Source organism: Nomascus leucogenys, chromosome 12 (genome assembly GCF_006542625.1).
Source record: "Nomascus leucogenys isolate Asia chromosome 12, Asia_NLE_v1, whole genome shotgun sequence".
Classification (NCBI taxonomy): Eukaryota; Metazoa; Chordata; class Mammalia; order Primates; family Hylobatidae; genus Nomascus; species Nomascus leucogenys.
Window position 1 is genome coordinate 3,539,270 of NC_044392.1, and position 18,260 is coordinate 3,557,529.

An 18,260-nucleotide genomic window follows, 5' to 3' on the forward strand; every position below is an offset into this window, starting at 1 on the left:
CAAACAGCAGGAAAATGGCACTTTCATTTTTTCCATCCTACAAGATCTAAATAATTCTTGTCGTAAAATGGGCAAATGGTCTGAGGTGCCTGACATCCAGGCATTCTTTTACACATCAGTCCCTTCCTAGTCTCTGTGCCCAATGCAACTTGTCCCAAATCTTCCTCCTTTCCCTCCCACCTGTCCCCTCAGTCCCAACCCCAAGCGTCGCTGAGTCTTTCTAATTTTCCTTTTTCTACAGACCCATCTGACATCTAGCTAGGTCCCAATTCTTCCTCAGCCTCTGCTCCTCCGCCCTATAATCCTTTTATCACCTCCCCTCCTCACACCTGGTCCGGCTTACAGTTTCATTCCGCGACTAGCCCTCCCCCACCTGCCCAGCAATTTCCTCTTAAAAAGGTGGCTGGAGCTAAAGGCATAGTCAAGGTTAATACTCCTTTTTCTTTATCCAACCTTTCCCAAACCAGTTAGCATTTAGACTCTTTTTCATCAAATATAAAAAATCCAGCCCAGCTCATGACTCCTTTGGCAGCAACCCTGAGACGCTTTACAGCCCTAGACCCTAAAAGGTCAAAAGGCCGTCTTATTCTCAATATACATTTTATTACCCAATCTGCTCCCAACATTAAATAAAACTCCAAAAATTAGAATCTGGCCCTCAAACCCCACAACAGGACTTAATTAACCTCACCTTCAAGGTGCACAATAATAGAAAAATGTTGCAATTCCTTGCCTCCACTGTGAGACAAACCCCAGCCATAACTCCAGCACACAAGAACTTCCAAACGCCTGAACTGCAGTGGCCAGGCATTCCTCCAGGCCTGCCTCCCCCAGGAGCTTGCTACAAGTGCCAGAAATCTGGCCACTGGGCCAAGGAATGCCCGCAGCCTGGGATTCCCCCTAAGCCGCGTCCCATCTGTGTAGGACCCCACTGAAAATTGAACTGTTCAACTCACCTGGCAGCCACTCCCAGAGCCCCTGGGATTCTGGCCCAAGGCCCTCTGACTGACTCCTTCCCAGATCTTCTCGGCTTAGCAGCTGAAGACTGACACCGCCCAATCGCCTCGGAAGCCTACAGGACCATAACAGACACTCTGGGTAACTCTCACAGTGGAAGGTAAGTCCGTCCCCTTCTTAATCAATACGAAGGCTACCCACTCCACATTACCTTCTTTTCAAGGGCCTGTTTCCCTTGCCTCCATAACTGTTGTGGGTATTGACGGCCAGGCTTCTAAACCTCTTAAAACTCCCCAACTCTGGTGCCAACTTAGACAATACTCTTTTAAGCACTCCTTTTTAGTATCCCCACCTGCCCAGTTCCCTTATTAGGCTGAGACACTTTAACTACTATCTGCTTCCCTGACTATTCCTAGGCTACAGCCACACCTCATTGCCACCTTTTCCCCCAGTTCAAAGCCTCCTTCACATCCTCCCCTTGTATCCCCCCACCTTAACCCACAAGTATAAGATACCTCTACTCCCTCCTTGGTGACTGATCATGCACCCCTTACCATCTCATTAAAACCTAATCACCCTTACCCCACTCAACGCCAATATCCCATCCCACAGCATGCTTTAAAAAGATTAAAGCCTGTTATCACTCACCTGCTACAGCATGGCCTTTTAAAGCCTATAAACTCTCCTTACAATTCCCCCATTTTACCTGTCCTAAAACCAGAGAAGCCTTATAAGTTAGTTCAGGATCTGCGCCTTATCAACCAAATTGTTTTGCCTATCCACCCCATGGTGCCAAAGCCATATACTCTCCTATCCTCAATGCCTCCCTCTACAACCCATTATTCTGTTCTAGATCTCAAACATGCTTTCTTTACTATTCCTTTGCACCCTTAATCCCAGCCTCTCTGCGCTTTCACGTGGACTGACCCTGACACCCATCAAGCTCAGCAAATTACCTAGGCTCTACTGCTGCAAAGCCTCACAGACAGCCCCCATTACTTCAGTCAAGCCCAAATTTCTTCCTCATCTGTTACCTATCTCGGCATAATTCTCATAAAAACACACGTGCTCTCCCTGCCAATCGTGTCCGACTGATCTCTCAAACCCCAGCACCTTCTACAAAACAACAACTCCTTTCCTTCCTAGGCATGGTTAGTGTGGTCAGAATTCTTACACAAGAGCCAGGACCACACCCTGTAGCCTTTCTGTCCAAACAACTTGACCTTACTGTTTTAGCCTAGCCCTCATGTCTGCGTGCAGCGGCTGCCACTGCTTTAATACTTTTAAAGGCCCTCAAAAATCACAAACTATGCTCAACTCATTCTCTACAGTTCTCATAACTTCCAAAATCTATTTTCTTCCTCACACCTGACACATATACTTTCTGCTCCCCGGCTCCTTCAGCTGTACTCACTCTTTGTTGAGCCTCCCACAATTACCATTGTTCCTGGCCCGGACTTCAATCCGGCCTCCCACATTATTCTGGATACCACACCTGACCTTCATGACGGTATCTCTCTGATCCACCTGACATTCACCATATTTCCTTATTTCCTGTTCCTCACCCTGATCACATTTAGTTTATTGATGGCAGTTCCACCAGGCCTAATCGCCACTCACCAGCAAAGGCAGGCTATGCTGTAGTATCTTCCACATCTATCATTGAGGCTACCGCTCTGCCCCCCTCCACTACCTCTCAGCAAGCCGAACTAGTTGGCTTAACTCAAGCCCTCACTCTTGCAAAAGGACTACGTGTCAATATCTATACTGATTCTAAATATGCCTTTCATATTCTGCACCACCATGCGGTCATATGGGCTGAAAGAGGTTTCCTCACTACGCAAGGGTCCTCCATCATTAATGCCTCTTTAATAAAAACTCTGCTCAAGGCGCTTTACTTCCAAAGGAAGTTGGGGTCATTCACTGCAAAGGGCATCAAAAGGCCTCAGATCCCACTGCTCTAGGCAACGCTTATGCTGATAAGGTGGCTAGACAAGCAGCTAGCTCTCCAACTTCTGTCCCTCACGTCCAGTTTTTCTCCTTCACATCGGTCACTCCCACCTACTCCCTGGCTGAAACTTCCACCAATCAATCTCTTCCCACACAAGGCAAATGGTTCTTAGACCAAGGAAAGTATCTCCTTCCAGCCTCACAGGCCCATTCTATTCTGTCGCCATTTCATAACCTCTTCCATGTAGGTTACAAGCCGCTAGCCCGTCTCTTAGAACCTCTCATTTCCTTTCCATCCTGGAAATCTATCCTCAAAGAAATAACTTCTCAGTGTTCCATTTGCTATTCTACTACTCCTCATGGATTATTCAGGCCCCCTCCCTTCCCTACACATCAAGCTCAAGGATTTGCTCCCACCCAGGACTGGCAAATTAGCTTTACTCAACATGCCCCAAGTAAGATAACTAAAATACCTCTTAGTCTAGGTAGGCCCTTTCACTGGATGGGTAGAGGCCTTTCCTACAGGGTCTGAGAAGGCCACCGCAGTCATTTCTTCCCTTCTGTCAGACATAATTCCTCAGTTTAGCCTTCCCACCTCTATACAGTCTGATAACAGACCAGCCTTTATTAGTCAAATCAGCCAAGCATTTTTTCAGGCTCTTAGTATTCAGTGACAGACTAATGGTCTATTAAAAACACACCTCACCAAGCTCAGCCACCAACTTAAAAAGGACTGGACAATACTTTTACCACTTTCGCTTCTCAGAATTCAGGCCTGTCCTTGGAATGCTACAGGGTACAGCCCATTTAAGCTCCTGAATAGACGCTCCTTTTTATTAGGCCCCAGTCTCATTCTAGACACCAGACCAACCTAGACTGTGCCCCAAAAAACTTGTCATCCCTACTACCTTCTGTCTAGTCATACTCCTATTCACCATTCTCAACTACTCATACATGCCCTGCTCTTGTTTACACTGCCAGTTTACACTGTTTCTCCAAGCCATCACAGCTGATATCTCCTGGTGCTATCCCCAAACCGCCACTCTGAACTCTTGAAGTAAATAAATAATCTTTGCTGGCAGGACTACATTGAATCTCCTTAGGCACTCTCTAATCAGATGTCCTGGGTCCTCCCAATTCTTAGACCTTTTATACCTGTTTTTCTCCTGTTATTCCATTTAGTTTTTCAATTCATATAAAATCATATCCAGGCCATCACCAATAACGCTACACGACAAATATTTCTTCTAACAACTCCACAATATCACCCCTTACCACAAAATCTTCCTTCAGCTTAATCTCTCCCACTCAAGGTTCCCACGCCACCCCTAATCCTGCTCGAAGCAGCCCTGAGAAACATCGCCCATTCTCTCTCTCCATATCACCCCCTAAAAATTTTCGCCACCCCAACACTTCAACACTATTTTGTTTTATTTTTCTTATTAATATAAGAAGGCAGGAATGTCAGGCCTCTGAGCCCAAGCCAAGCCATCGCATCTCCTGTGACTCGCACGTATACGCCCAGATGGCCTGAAGTAACTGAAGAATCACAAAAGAAGTGAATATGCCCTGCCACACATTAACTGATGACATTCCACCACAAAAGAAGTGTAAATGGCCGGTCCTTGCCTTAAGTGATGACATTACCTTGTGAAAGTCCTTTTCCTGGCTCATCCTGGCTCAGAAAGCGCCCCCACCAAGCACCTTGCCACCCCCACTCCTGCCTGCCAGAGAACAAACCCCCTTTGACTGTAATTTTCCTTTACCTGCCCAAATCTTATAAAATGGGCCCACCCCTATCTCCCTTCGCTGACTCTCTTTTGAACTCAGCCCGCCTGCACCCAGGTAAAATAAACAGCCATGTTGCTCAAAAAAAAAATCCACCAACCTAGAATTCTGTATCCAGCAAAAATATCCTTCAAAAGTGAAGGAGAAATAGACTTTCTCAGATAAACATAAACTGAAATAATTTGTTGCCAATAGACTTGCATTGCAAGAAATGTTAGAAGTTCGTCAGAAAGGAGGAAAATTGTATAGGTTGGAAACTCATAGCTACATAAAGAAAAGAGTGTTGCAGAAGGAAAAAATGAAGGCAACATAAAATCTGTTATTTTCCCTATTCTTAACTGATCTAATAACTCTTTGCTCAAAACAATGATAGCAACAATGTGTTGGGTGATTATTATAGCTTGTGAATAAGTAAAAGAATTACAACAATGTTATAAGGGACAGGAAGGAGGAATCAGGAATAATCTTTTATAAGGTACCTGTACTACCCATAAAGTGGTATAGTGTTATTTGAAAGTGGACTTAGATATACTGCAACTCTAGGACAATCAGTAGATAAATTTTAAAAAGAAGCATTATTGACATGGTAAGAGAGGAGAGAAAATGGAATCACATAAAATCCCCAGTTACAACCAGAATATTGAGATGGTCATAAAAAAAGAGAGACAGATTTTTTTAAAGAAAAAAAGAACAAGCCCAATGAATAGAAAACAGAAACAAATATGGTTGTTATTGATTAAACTGTCCCACTAATTGTGTTGTCTTTTTAAAAACTTACTTTAAATATAAAGACACAGATAGATTAAAAGTAAAGGGACAGACTTCTGATTTCCAGTCCAGCATGTAAGGAGCTTGGAAGTCACCACTCCCATCCTCACAGCAAGATAAAAGCTGAACAAACAGAAAATCAAAAACTCTTCATAGATCTGTCAGAGAATTGAGGTCACAGAGAAAACTGTTGCCCCCAAAATTGGCGATGCAGGCAAATACAAAAAATCACAGCTTACTGGAGCAGAAGTTCAGGAACAGAAGCCTGCTGCTGGACCCAGAAGTAGGGTAGGAGAACTTATGCTGTAACTGACGAATTGCTGAAGCCTCAGTGCGGACAAGCTTGAGAGATAAAAACTCTAGGAAGGCCAGTCTTAGGGAGGCTCCCACATCTACATGAGTTTTATCTCCAGCAGTCCCAACGGATAGATTCTCAGGGAGTTAACCTGAGAAAAATCTCCTGCTTATGACAAGAGCACGGGGAAAGTAATCACCTGAAAAATGCCCAGAGCATTCATTTTTCTTTAATGAAAGTCATCATCGAAGGAAACTATTTTACTAGAGCCTCACTGACCTGGGGAAGGGAAACACCCAGCTCCAACTCCCTGTAGCATCCCCGTCTTTCATCTAAGGGGTCGGGGTGGGGGAGAAGTGAGAAGTACTTGTGAAGGTCCCAGGCCAAGGCCCAGGTTCTCTTAAAGATTGACACCTGCCAGGCACGGTGGCTCACGCCTGTAATCCTAGCACTTTGGGAGGCCGAGGTGGGTGGATCACGAGGTCAGGAGATAGAGGCCATCCTGGCTATCACGGTGAAACCCCCTCTCTACTAAAAATACAAAAAATTAGCCGGGCGTGATGGCGGGCGCCTGTAGTCCCAGCTACTCGGGAGGCTGAGGCAGGAGAATGGCGTGAACCCGGGAGGCGGAGCTTGCAGTGAGCCAAGATCGCGACAGAGCGAGACTCCATCTCAAAAAAAAAAAAAGACTGACACCTAATCATAGGACTATTGAATACTTCCCCTACCCCTACCGCTTATCATGACATCAGCAGGGCCTCAATATACTCCCAGGGGATTACAATAGGAAGAACTACGTTGTCTCAGTCCTTATTAAAGAAAAAGTCTCCAGGGAAAGCCCAAGATAACAAGAGAGACGAAAACAAGTACCAGAGGAAATTTTAGCCTCTGACACCTATAGCTACAGCAAAGAATAAACAGCCTAACTCTTGCCCAGACAAACACAAAACCTCACATCAAAGGCCTGTTTGCCTCATTTCCCTTTTATGTAGTACATCACGTCTGCTTTCAACAAAAAATTACAAGACATACTAAGAAGCAAAAATGAAATTTTGAAAAGACAGAGCAAGTGTCAAAGCCAGACTCAAATAGGGCAGAGATTTTGGAATTATCAGACCAGTAATTTAAAATAATGAAAATAAATATGCTAAAGGCTCTCATGGAAAAACTGGACATCCCGCGAGAACAGATGAGTAATATAAGCAAAGAAATGGCAATTCTAAGAAAAAATCCACAGGAAATGCCAAATATATATTAAAAAAACACTAACAAAAATGAAGGACTTCCATGGGCTCATCAATAGCTGGACACAGCTGAAAAAAATGAACGAGCTTGAAGAAAGGTCAATAGAAACTACTACTCATACAAATATGCAAAGAGAAAAATAAAGAATGAAATAAATAGAACAGCACACCCCAAGAACTGTGAAACAATTGCCAAAGATGTAAAATACATGCAATGGGAATATGAGGAGGAGAAGAAAGGGAAAAAGGAACAGAAGAAATATTTGAAGTCATAACGACTGAAAATTTTTAAAAATGAATGACAGATATTGACAGAATGACGACCACCAGAGACACAAGGAGCACAGAGAAGAGCAAATAGGATAAATACTCCCCAAAATCTGTACCTAGGCATATCGTGTTCAAACTGCAAAACATCAAAGACAAAGAAAATATCGAAAGAAGCCAAAGAAAAAAAAACAAAAAAAAAGATTAATAAAAATAGAAACTATACTAACACAAATCAAAAGAAAGCTGGGGTAGCTATATTAATTTCAGACAAAGCTGACTTCAGAAGGAAAATTGTCAAAGGCATTACTTAATGAGAAGAGCTCTATCCTCCAGGAAGACATAACAATCCTTAATGTGTATGTGCCTAACAAGAGAGCGTCAAAATACAGAGACAAAAACGAGTAGAAATGCAAGGAGAAATAGACAATGCCATTATTATAGTTGGAGACTTCAGCACACCTTTATCAATAATTGACAGATCTTGCAGGCAGAAAATCAGTAAAAATAGTTTAACTGAACAGAACCATCAGTAAACTGATTTAATTGATGTTTACAGAATACTTCATCAAACAACAGCAGAATCTGTATTATTCTTAAGCTCATATGGAACAGTCACCACGACAGACAACACACTGGACTATTAAACATACCTCAACAAATCTAAAGGACTAAAAATGACACAAAATATGCCCAAGGACACAGTGAAATTGAAATAGAAATCAATACCAAGAAGACAGCTGGAAAATCCCAACGTATTTGAGATTGAACAACATAATTCTAAATAACACATGGCTCAAAGAGGAAAACTTAAAGATATTGCGAAGTATGCTGTGCACAGTGGCTCATGCCTGTAATCCCAGCACACTGGGGGGCTAAGGCAGGAGGATCACTTGAGCCTAGGGGTTTGAGACCAACCCAGACCGTATAGTGAGACCCTGTCTCTACAAAGAATAAAAAATTAGCTGGGCATGGTAGTGTATGCCTGTAGTCCCAGCTACTTGGCCATTCTGAGATGGGAGGATTGCTTGAGCCTGGGAGGCTGCAGTGAGCCATGATTACACCACCGAACTCCCGTCTGGGTGACAGAGTGAAACTCTGTGTCAAAAAAAAAAAGATAAAGAAAAAAGAAAAAAAGATATTGCAAACTAAATTAAACTAAAAATATAGCTTATCAAAATTTGTGACTTATAGTGAAAACTGTGCTTAAAGGAAAATGTATTACCTCACATGCATATATTAGAAAAGAAGAAATATCTAAAATCGATAATCTAAGCTTCCAGCTTCCACCTTAGGAAATTAGAGAAAGAAAAGCAATATAAAGCTAAAGCAAGCAGAAGACAAATAATAAAAATTAAAGCAGATACCAGTGAAATTGAAAACAGAACGCACTCCATTTTGTGGAAAGAGAAAATCAACAAGACCGAAAGCTGGTTTATTGAAAATTAATAAACCTCTACCCAAGCTTACTAAGAATAAAAAAGAGAAAAGACACAAATTACTGATATTAGAAATGACAGAGGGGCCATCAGTACTGATGCAATGGACATTAAAATGGTAATAAAGGAATACTATAAACAACTCTATGCTCACAAATTTGATAACTTAGATAAAATGGAACAATTCTTTGAAAGACCAATTTACTAAAACTCACACAAGAATAAATAAATAATCTTGATAGTCTTAATAGATGTATTGAATAAATTTAACCCATAATTAATAACCTTCAGAGAAGAAAACACCAGGCCCAGGTGGTTTCACTGGTGAATTCTACCAAATATTTAAGGAAGAACTGCTACCAATCCCTACAACCTCTTCCAGAAAATACAAGCAGAGGGTACACTTACTGACTTGTTTTATGAGGATGATATTATCCTAATACCAAAACCAGATGGAGACATTACAAGAAAGAAAAATCATAGATCAATGTCTCTCATGAACACAGATGCAAAAATCTGTAACCAAATATTAGCAAATCAAATCCAACAATGTATCAAAAGAACTGCATATCAGAACCAAATGGGATTTATCTCAGATGTGCAAGACTTGTTCAAAACATAATAAATATAAATCATCACATCAATGGGTTAAAGGAGAAAAACCATATGATCAAATAAATAAATGCCAAAAAGTATTTGACAAAATCCAACACTCATTCATGATAAAAACTCAGCAACCTAGGAATAAGAAGAAACTTCAGTTTGATAAAGAACATCTGCAAAAAACCTAGAGTTAACGACATACTTAATGGTGAGAAACTAAATGCTTTGCCTTTAAGACAAAAGATAAGAATTTCCTCTCTTACCACCCTGATTCAACACCATACTGAAAGTCCTAGCTAATGAAATAAGACAATAAAATGAAAAACATGCTTACAGATTGGGAAGGAAGAAAGAAAACTGCCTTTGTTCACAGACAGCACAATTGTCTATGTAGACAATCCCAAAGAATCAACAACAGCAACAAAAACTCTTGGAACTAATAAGCAATTATAGCAAGGTTTCATAAAAGGTTAATATACAATGTCAAATTACTTTAATATATACTAGCAAAAAGCAATTGGAATTTGAAATGTAAAACAATACTATTTACAGTAGCCCCTCCACACATTAAATACTTAATCTAACAAAATAGGTAGAAGATCTATATGAGCAAAACTACAAAATTCTGATACTGTTGAATTCTATTTGCTAATATTTTATTAAAGACTTTTGTGTCTATATTCATGAGGGATATTTGTCTGTGGTTTTCTTTTTTTAATTTTTTTTTCTAGAGACAGGGTCTGCCTATGTTGCCCCAGCTGGAGTGCCATGGTGCAATCTTGAACTTACCGCAGCCTCAAACTCCTGGACTCAATCCTCCCACCTTAGCCTCCCTAAAAAATCTGGCTACTTATTATTATTATTATTATTTATAGAGACAGACTCTTACTATGTTGTCCAGGATGGTCTCAAACTCCCATGCTGGTCTCTCAAAGTGCTGGGATTGCAGGAATGAGCATCCACTCCCAATCCAGTTTTCTTTTTTATGTTTTTCTCGAGTTTTGGTATCAAGGTAACACCAGCTACGTGAAATGAATTGAAAAGTGTTATCTCTTCTTTTGTTTTCTGCAAGAAATTGTGTAGAATTTCTTGAATTATTAAATAATTATTAAAATAATGAAAGAATTATGATTATATAAATAATTAACATAATAATTATAATATAATATATTGTAATATAATAATTATAATATAATATAATAATTAACATAATAATATATTATAATATAGTAATTAACATAATTAAAATATATTATAATATAGTAATTAACATAATTCTATTATAATATAATAATTCTATTATAATAATATAATAGAATTATTATAATATAATTAAATAATTATAATTATAATATAAAAATCATTAAAGAATTATTCTTTGAACATTTGGCAAAATTTCCAATGAAATTATCTAGGCCTAGAAATATTTTTTGGCAGCTTTAATTAATTATTATTTATTATTTATTTAATCAGAATGAATTATTTAGCTATAGGCCTATTCAAGTTATACATCTCACCTTGAGTGACTTATGGTAGTTTGTGTTTTTCAAGAAATTGGTCCATTTTATCTAAATTGCCAAATGTTTATGAATAATATTCACAGTACTGTTCATAGTGTTTTTATTTTTCTTTTGATGCCTGCAGAGTCTATAGTGACATTCCCTCTCTCGTTCCTGATATTAGTACTCTGTGTCTTGGCTTCCTTTCTTTATCAGTTTTGTTAGTCGTCTGTCAATTTTATTGATATTTTCCAAAAAAAGCCTTTTCTTCCATGGATTTTCTGTGTGCTTTTTTTCTTTTTGACTTTATTAATTTCTGTTCTTTATTATGGTCTTCCTTCTTGCTTTGGGTTTGTTTTGCATTTTCTCCCCTGGGTTGTTGAAGAAAGAACTTAGATTACTGATTTAAAACTTTTCCTCTTTTCTAATGTGTACATTTAGTGCTATAAATCTTCCTCTCATCACTGCTTTATCTGTGACCCACAAATTTTTATATGCTGTATTTTCATCTCTGTTTAGTTTAATGTTTTCAAATTTTTTTCCTTGAGATTTCCTTTTTGACCTATGAATTATTAGTAGTATATTGTTTGGCTTCCAATGTTTGGATATTTTTCTGTTGTCTTTCTGTTAATGATTTACAGCTTGAGTCTATTATGGTTGGAAAACATACTGTATGGTTTCAATTGTTTAAATTTGTTGAAGTTTGTTTTATGACCCAGGACATGGTGTATCTTGTTATCTGTGGACATTTTAAAAGAATGTGTATTGTGCTGTTGTTGGATGGAGTGTTCTATAAATAATTAGATTCTATTGTTTGATAATATTATTGAGTTCTTCTATATTCTTGTTGATTTTCTGTCGAGTTTTCCTATCAATTATTAAGAGAAGGGTGTTGAAGGTCCAGCCATAATTATTGATTTGTCTATTTTCCATTTCAGTTATATTAGCTTTTCCTTCACATATCTTTACAGTTCTCTTGCTTTGTGCCTATGTATTTATGATTTGTTATGTCTCCTTAGTGGATTGACTCTTTTATCATATATAATGTCCATTTTCAGCTCTTGTAATTTTATTTGCTCTGAATCTACTCTATATGATATTAATATAACCACTCCTGCTTTGCGTTAATGTTTGCATAATGTATCAATTTCTATTTCTTTTACTTTCAACCTGCCTATATTGTTATATTTGAAATGAGTTTCTTGTAGACAGCATATAGTTAGATCACACTTTTTAATCCACTCTGCCAATTTTCTCTTTTAATTGGTAAATTTAGACCATTTACATTTAATATAATTGTTGATATGTCAGGGCCTAGGTCTGCATTTTATTTTTTGTTTAGTGCTGTTCTATTTTTTGTTCTTTTTCTTTTTTCTGCCTTCCAATTGGCTACTTTAATATTTTTAGAATTATATTTTGATTTATTCATGTTGTTTTCGTTTATGTGTCACTCTTTGTACAGGTTTTTAAATTGTCTCTCTAGGTATTACATTGTGTATACATAACTTACCATATTCTACTGGTGTCATCATTTCATCAATTTAAGTGAAATATAGGAGCCTTACTTCCCTTTATGGCCTTGACCCTCTCTCATTTGTAATATACGTTGTCTTAAATATTTCTTTTATATACATTTAAAGCCACATCAGACGCTGTTATAATTTTTTGCTTCAACTGTCAAACATAATTTTAGAAACTCAAGAAGAGAAGAAAAATCTATTGAACTTGCCCATTTTTTTGTACTACATTCTTGCTTCCTTCTGGATGTTCCAAATTTCCTTCTTTTATCAGTTCCTTTCTGTTTAGAGAACCTCCTTGAGCAATTATTTTAAGACATGTCTGCTGGTGACATATTGTCATAGTTTTCCTTCATCTGAACATTTCTTAATTTCTCTTCAATTCCTAAAAAACAGTTTCACTGTTCTGGGTTGACAGTTCTTTTCCTTCAGCACTTGAAAAATGCTATCCCACTTTCTTCTGGCCTCTCTTGTTTCTGCTGAGAAACCAGTAGTCATTTGAATTTTTTTCTCTTACAGATAAGGTATCATTTCTCTTCAATGCTTTCAATATTTTTTTTTTTTTTTTTTTAGTTTTTAGAACTTTGACTATGATGTCTTAGTGTGGAATTCTCTGGGTTTATTTTGTTTGGGGTTTGCTCAGCTTCTTGAATCTGACGTTTATGGTTTCTGCCAAATTTGGGGAGTTTTCAACCATTACTTCTTTTAGTACTTTTTCACTCCCACCTTCTCTCACCTCTCCTTCCAATATTCCTGCAACATGAATATTATAGTTGCACAGGTCTGTAAGGCTCTGCTTATTTATTTGTAATCTACTTTCTCTCTGTTGTTCAGATTGGGTAATTTTTGTTATCATCTTTCAGGTCACTGATTCCTTTCTTTTTCTCCACTTCAGTCTGTTGTTGAGCCCATTAATAAGTTTTTAATTTTAGTTATTCTGTGTTTTAGTACAATTTGGTTCTACATTATATCTTCCATTTCTTAGTTGAGAATTTCTATTTTCCATTTGCTTGAAGTGCATACATGATCACTCTTTGGAGCATTTTTTAGGATGGCTGCTTTAACATTTTTGTCAGATGATTCTAACCTCTCTGTCATTTCAGTATTAGCATGTATTGATTGTCGTTCTTTATTCAGTTTGAACTTTTCCTGGTTTGGAGTATGACAAGTAATTTTCTCTTGAAACATTTTGGGTATTATACTATGAATCTTATTTAAATCTCTTTTGGCTGGCTTCTTCTGACACTTGGCTGCCAGGAAAAAGGGGTCGGGGCCACCTTGTTACTGCCAGGTAGGGATAGAAGTTCAGGTTCCCAATCCAGCCTCCATGAGGGGGTGTCCCTCATTACTACTGGAAGATTGGGAGTCCTGGCTCCCCACTAGGTCTTCACTTATAGCTTCCTGGCTCAGAAGGGTAGGGGTGCCTTGTTACTGTCCCCCAAGTGACCTCCATTGACATCAAAGAGGAAGTGGTGGCCTTCTTACTTCTGGGCAGTGGTGAAAGTCCTGTATCTCCACTAGGCTTCGTCTGACACCACTTCAATGGGAAAGGGGAAAGGCATCTAGTTAATGCCAGGTGGTGGTGGATGTACAGGTTATCCAATTGGTTTCCATTCACACTGCAGGGGGTCAGGGGCTTGTTACCATCTGTCATGATGAAAGTCCCAGCTCCCCACTTGGCCTTCTCTGACACTTCCCCCACAAGGGTGTCGTGGTCCTCATTATAGACAGTAAAGGATAAAAGTCTAGGCTCCCTACTTAGCTTTTGCTGGCATGGGTGTGAGTGACCCACAGCCTTTTTGTGGTGTTTGGCTAGAGTAGAGCAGTTATTGTCTAAACGTTTTTTGTCATGCTAGCCGGCCTCTTTCCTGGTCCTTTGCCTAGAGAGTAAGTTTTTGTTTGGGCTTTTGTTTGTTTGTGGCTTTTTTTTTTTTTTTGATGTTTTGTTTTTCATCAGTGCCATTTTCTGAGTTGCTAGCTTCTTCAGCTCCAAGTCTGGGATATATGAGGCAAAAATTTAAAATTTACAGAAACAATAAGAAACACCATTGATGATGTCCTAAGGTCCTGAGGTCCCCATCCAGCCTGCTTCTTTCTCTCTACCTTTAGGAGTGTTCTTACATTTGTTTTATGTATAACATCCAGGGTTATTAGTTGTACTTAGTGTCAGGAATAGGGAAAAGTACTTTCATTCCGTCTGCCCAGAATGGAAGTCCTCAAGTTATCTTTTCAATATATAAAACAAATCACATTATTTCCCTGCTTAAAATGCTCCAGTGGGTTCCCATCAAACCTAAAAATCACATCCCTTCCCCTGATCTGCATGTTCATGAACTGCCCTGTACTCAACTCTCCGGCCTCATCTCTTACTTCACTTTCTGTCCCCCACTCAACTCTGGCCACACCGACCCTCCTTGTCTTTCTCAATATCCACACTTGTTCTACGTTAGGACCTTCACGCTAGTGCCCCTGCTGCGTGGAGTGATTTCTTCCATATTTTCAGATTGCATTGTAAATGTGGCCACTGCAAAGACACCTTCCTGAAAACCCTATCCCTATCATATTTCACGTAAACTTGTTTTTCTGGGTAGCTCTTGTTTCTATAAATTGCACACTAACTTGCTTGCTTAGCTTCCTCATTAGAATATCAACTCCATAGAAACAGGGGTTTTATCTGTCTTGTTAACTTCTGTATCCCATCCTCAGACCCTAGAGCAGTACCAGCGTGCTGTAAGCCTTACACAAATAATTGTTAAAAGCAATGAATCAACAAATCTGCCTGTATCAAGCACTTATATTCTACCTACGCCTAGAAAAGACGGATCAGAACCAGTAAACAGAGTAGATGCAGAAGAGCCAATAACCAGGGTTGTGACCCAATTTTCCCTCAAGTCTAGTGGTCAGGTAAAAAAAATGATCTATTAGTAATATAAGTTAAAATAGATAAAACATGTTTAAAGCTTGTAAATTAAAAAAAAATCCTCTGCAGAATTACATTTGGGCCAAATAATAGCAAATGCGGAAATCAATGAAAACAAAAACACTATACATAAAAACCTCTGTTTTACAGCAAAGTCAGACTCAGAAATTAATTGTTCATTTTTTAGTCTCATATAATTTCATTTATCTGATTACAAAATAATGCGCTCTCATTGTTTGCAGAAAACAGAGAAGCACAAACAAAATAAAAACTGTGAATAAGCACTGGTAAGACTTTGGTCTATTTTCTTCCTATCTTTTTTTCTCTATGGAGACATAGATATATATTCCCAGAAATATGGATTTTATTTTTACCTAATTTGTATTTGTAATTCAGAGAAAGAATGAGATGAGAATCTGGTACCTTATCTACTTGGGAAACCATTAAGACAACCATTGAGAATAAATTGTGTCCTGGTGTTGGGTGCTAAGAATAGGTAAAAAATGGACAAAGCAAAGATTATTAAAGAATCAGAGGGTCTGGAAGATTTGAGTAATTAATGAGAGAAATAATAAATTGTCATCCACTTCAGCCTCTTAGTTACTTTAAAGTATTCAATTATTTAAAAATCAAGTAAATGAAGTGAGCATTAAGTTTAAAAACATAAGAAAATATCTTAAGACATGCTTGATAGCATTAAACAGGAACTCTAGCCCAAGGGTAAGATAAAGAGTTACGTAAAAATAGAAAGGGATCCTCATGGAAGTACGTGGTAGGGAAGTATAGTCAGACCTCATGGAAACCAGAGGGATAAAACGTGGCTCGACTGTCCACCTTCATCTCCCCGGGATTACATGGCTCTTGGTTCATGCTTTTCTCCACACATGTCTTCTTTCTACCAGTTTTCACAGCTCAGGCTGATATCCTTCTTTCCCTTGATTTCAGCTTGCATGGGGCTTTGCTGGTGACAATATTGGTCCATATACACTCTGACCTTGCTTATTGACTCCCTACAGTTAACATCACAGTCTTTGGGGTTCTTTTTATTATTTTATTTTATTTTTTTTTGAGACGGAGTCTCACTCTGTCGCTCAGGCTGGAGTGCAGTGGCGTGATCTCAGCTCACTGCAAGCTCCGCCTCCTGGGTTCACGCCATTCTCCTGCCTCAGCCTCCCGAGTAGCTGGGACTACAGGCTCCTGCCACCACGCCTGGCTAATTTTTTGTATTTTTAGTAGAGACAGGGTTTCACCGTGTTAGCCAGGATGGTCTCGACCTCGTGACCTCGTGATCCACCCTCCTTGGCCTCCCAAAGTGCTGGGATTACAGGCGTGAGCCACCGCCCACGGCGGGTTCTTAATTGCACTTCGAGTGAGTATGACTCTAACGATGAATCCTACCTTTTGGAAGACGTTTGCCTGCATCAGCCAATTATCTCTGACTAGGAAAGGGGTCAGTTACATGGACAAGGGACACTATTGGCAAGGATAACAGCAATAGAAACCCTAAGTAAATAAGAAAGAAAAATAGAAGTGACAAAATAAGAAAACCTGAACTAGTAAAGCCAGCCAAAAACAAATTCAAATTAACAAAATTAAAATCAGAAAGCTAATACAACAACTGACATAAAATAATTTTAAAAATTATAAAAGCGTATTATCCTGAATTGTCAGATAATTTGAAACCTCAATAAGGTAGAAAAAAAAATGTCCTTAAAGACATGGCATTCTAAACCTGATGCAAGAAAAAAATGGAGAACAGTGTTAGATTTAACCTGAAGATTATTTACAAAGGCCATAAAGATGTGCTGCTAATTATTCCTCATATGAATGATTTTTGTGTGCTATAAACTGTTCCAAAGCAAGAAAAATTTTTAGGGTGACTATATTAGTCTATGAGGTCAATGTGATACAGAGCCTGAAATCTGATAAAGATACAGCCACAAAGCACAATCTGTGCCAACGTCATATTTGAATACAAATAGAAAATATTGAAATAAAATATCAATAAGTAAAATCAGCCTTACATTAAAGGAATAATGTACCAGGAATATATATGATTTATTCCTGCAAAATAAATCATATTTATTTTGGTGGGAGGGGGGAGGGATAGCATTAGGAGATACACCTAGTGTAAATGATGAGTTAATGGGTGCAGCACACCAACATGGCATATGTAAAGGTGGTTTATAGTGAATAAATCTATTCACATCAGCCATACTTGGTAATAACATATGCTGTTCTAAAAGCTCTTAACAGTTATTAATATTGCCTGTTCTACTTATTTATGCACACATTACTTGTAAACACAATTAACTATCATATTCCTACCAGATAAAACACTTAATGAGTTCTGAAAAAAATTTTGAGTCATGCAGTGTTGTCTGTGACTAAACACACGTTTCCAAGGATACAGGTAGATCTGTCAAATGTCTGCTCATGTAACAGTCACAGAATCATATACAAGAAACCCTTTTAAGTTCAAAATAGGTAAGTTATTTAACATTACACATTGTAGAAATGCTAAGATTAATTTTCAAATATTAAGCAAATAAATACTCAAATACATTAAATTATTTTAATTAATACTTGTTGCTAGCCATCTATCATTGTCACTTTAGAAGTTAACAGAATTAGTTTTCACTTCATCACTTGGTTCTTGTCCATTCACTGGCTGGAGTACTCACATAACCTCCAGGTCCAGATAAACCTTGTCTAAACTTTCCTCCTGGGATGGTCAATTTGAGGTGTCAACTTGACTGAATTAATGGATATCCAGATAGCTGGTAAAACACTATTTCTGGGTGTGTCTGTGAGGCTGTTTCTGGAAGATATTCACATTTGAATAATGAAGATCACCCTCATCAATGTGGTGGGCATCATCCAATCCACTGAGAGCCCAAACAGAGCAAAAAGGCAGAGGAAGGGAAAATGTGCTCTCTGCTTGAGCTCTGTTATCCACCTTCTCCTCCTTTGTTCTTGCTAGTTCTCAGGCCTTTGAGCTTGGACTGGAACT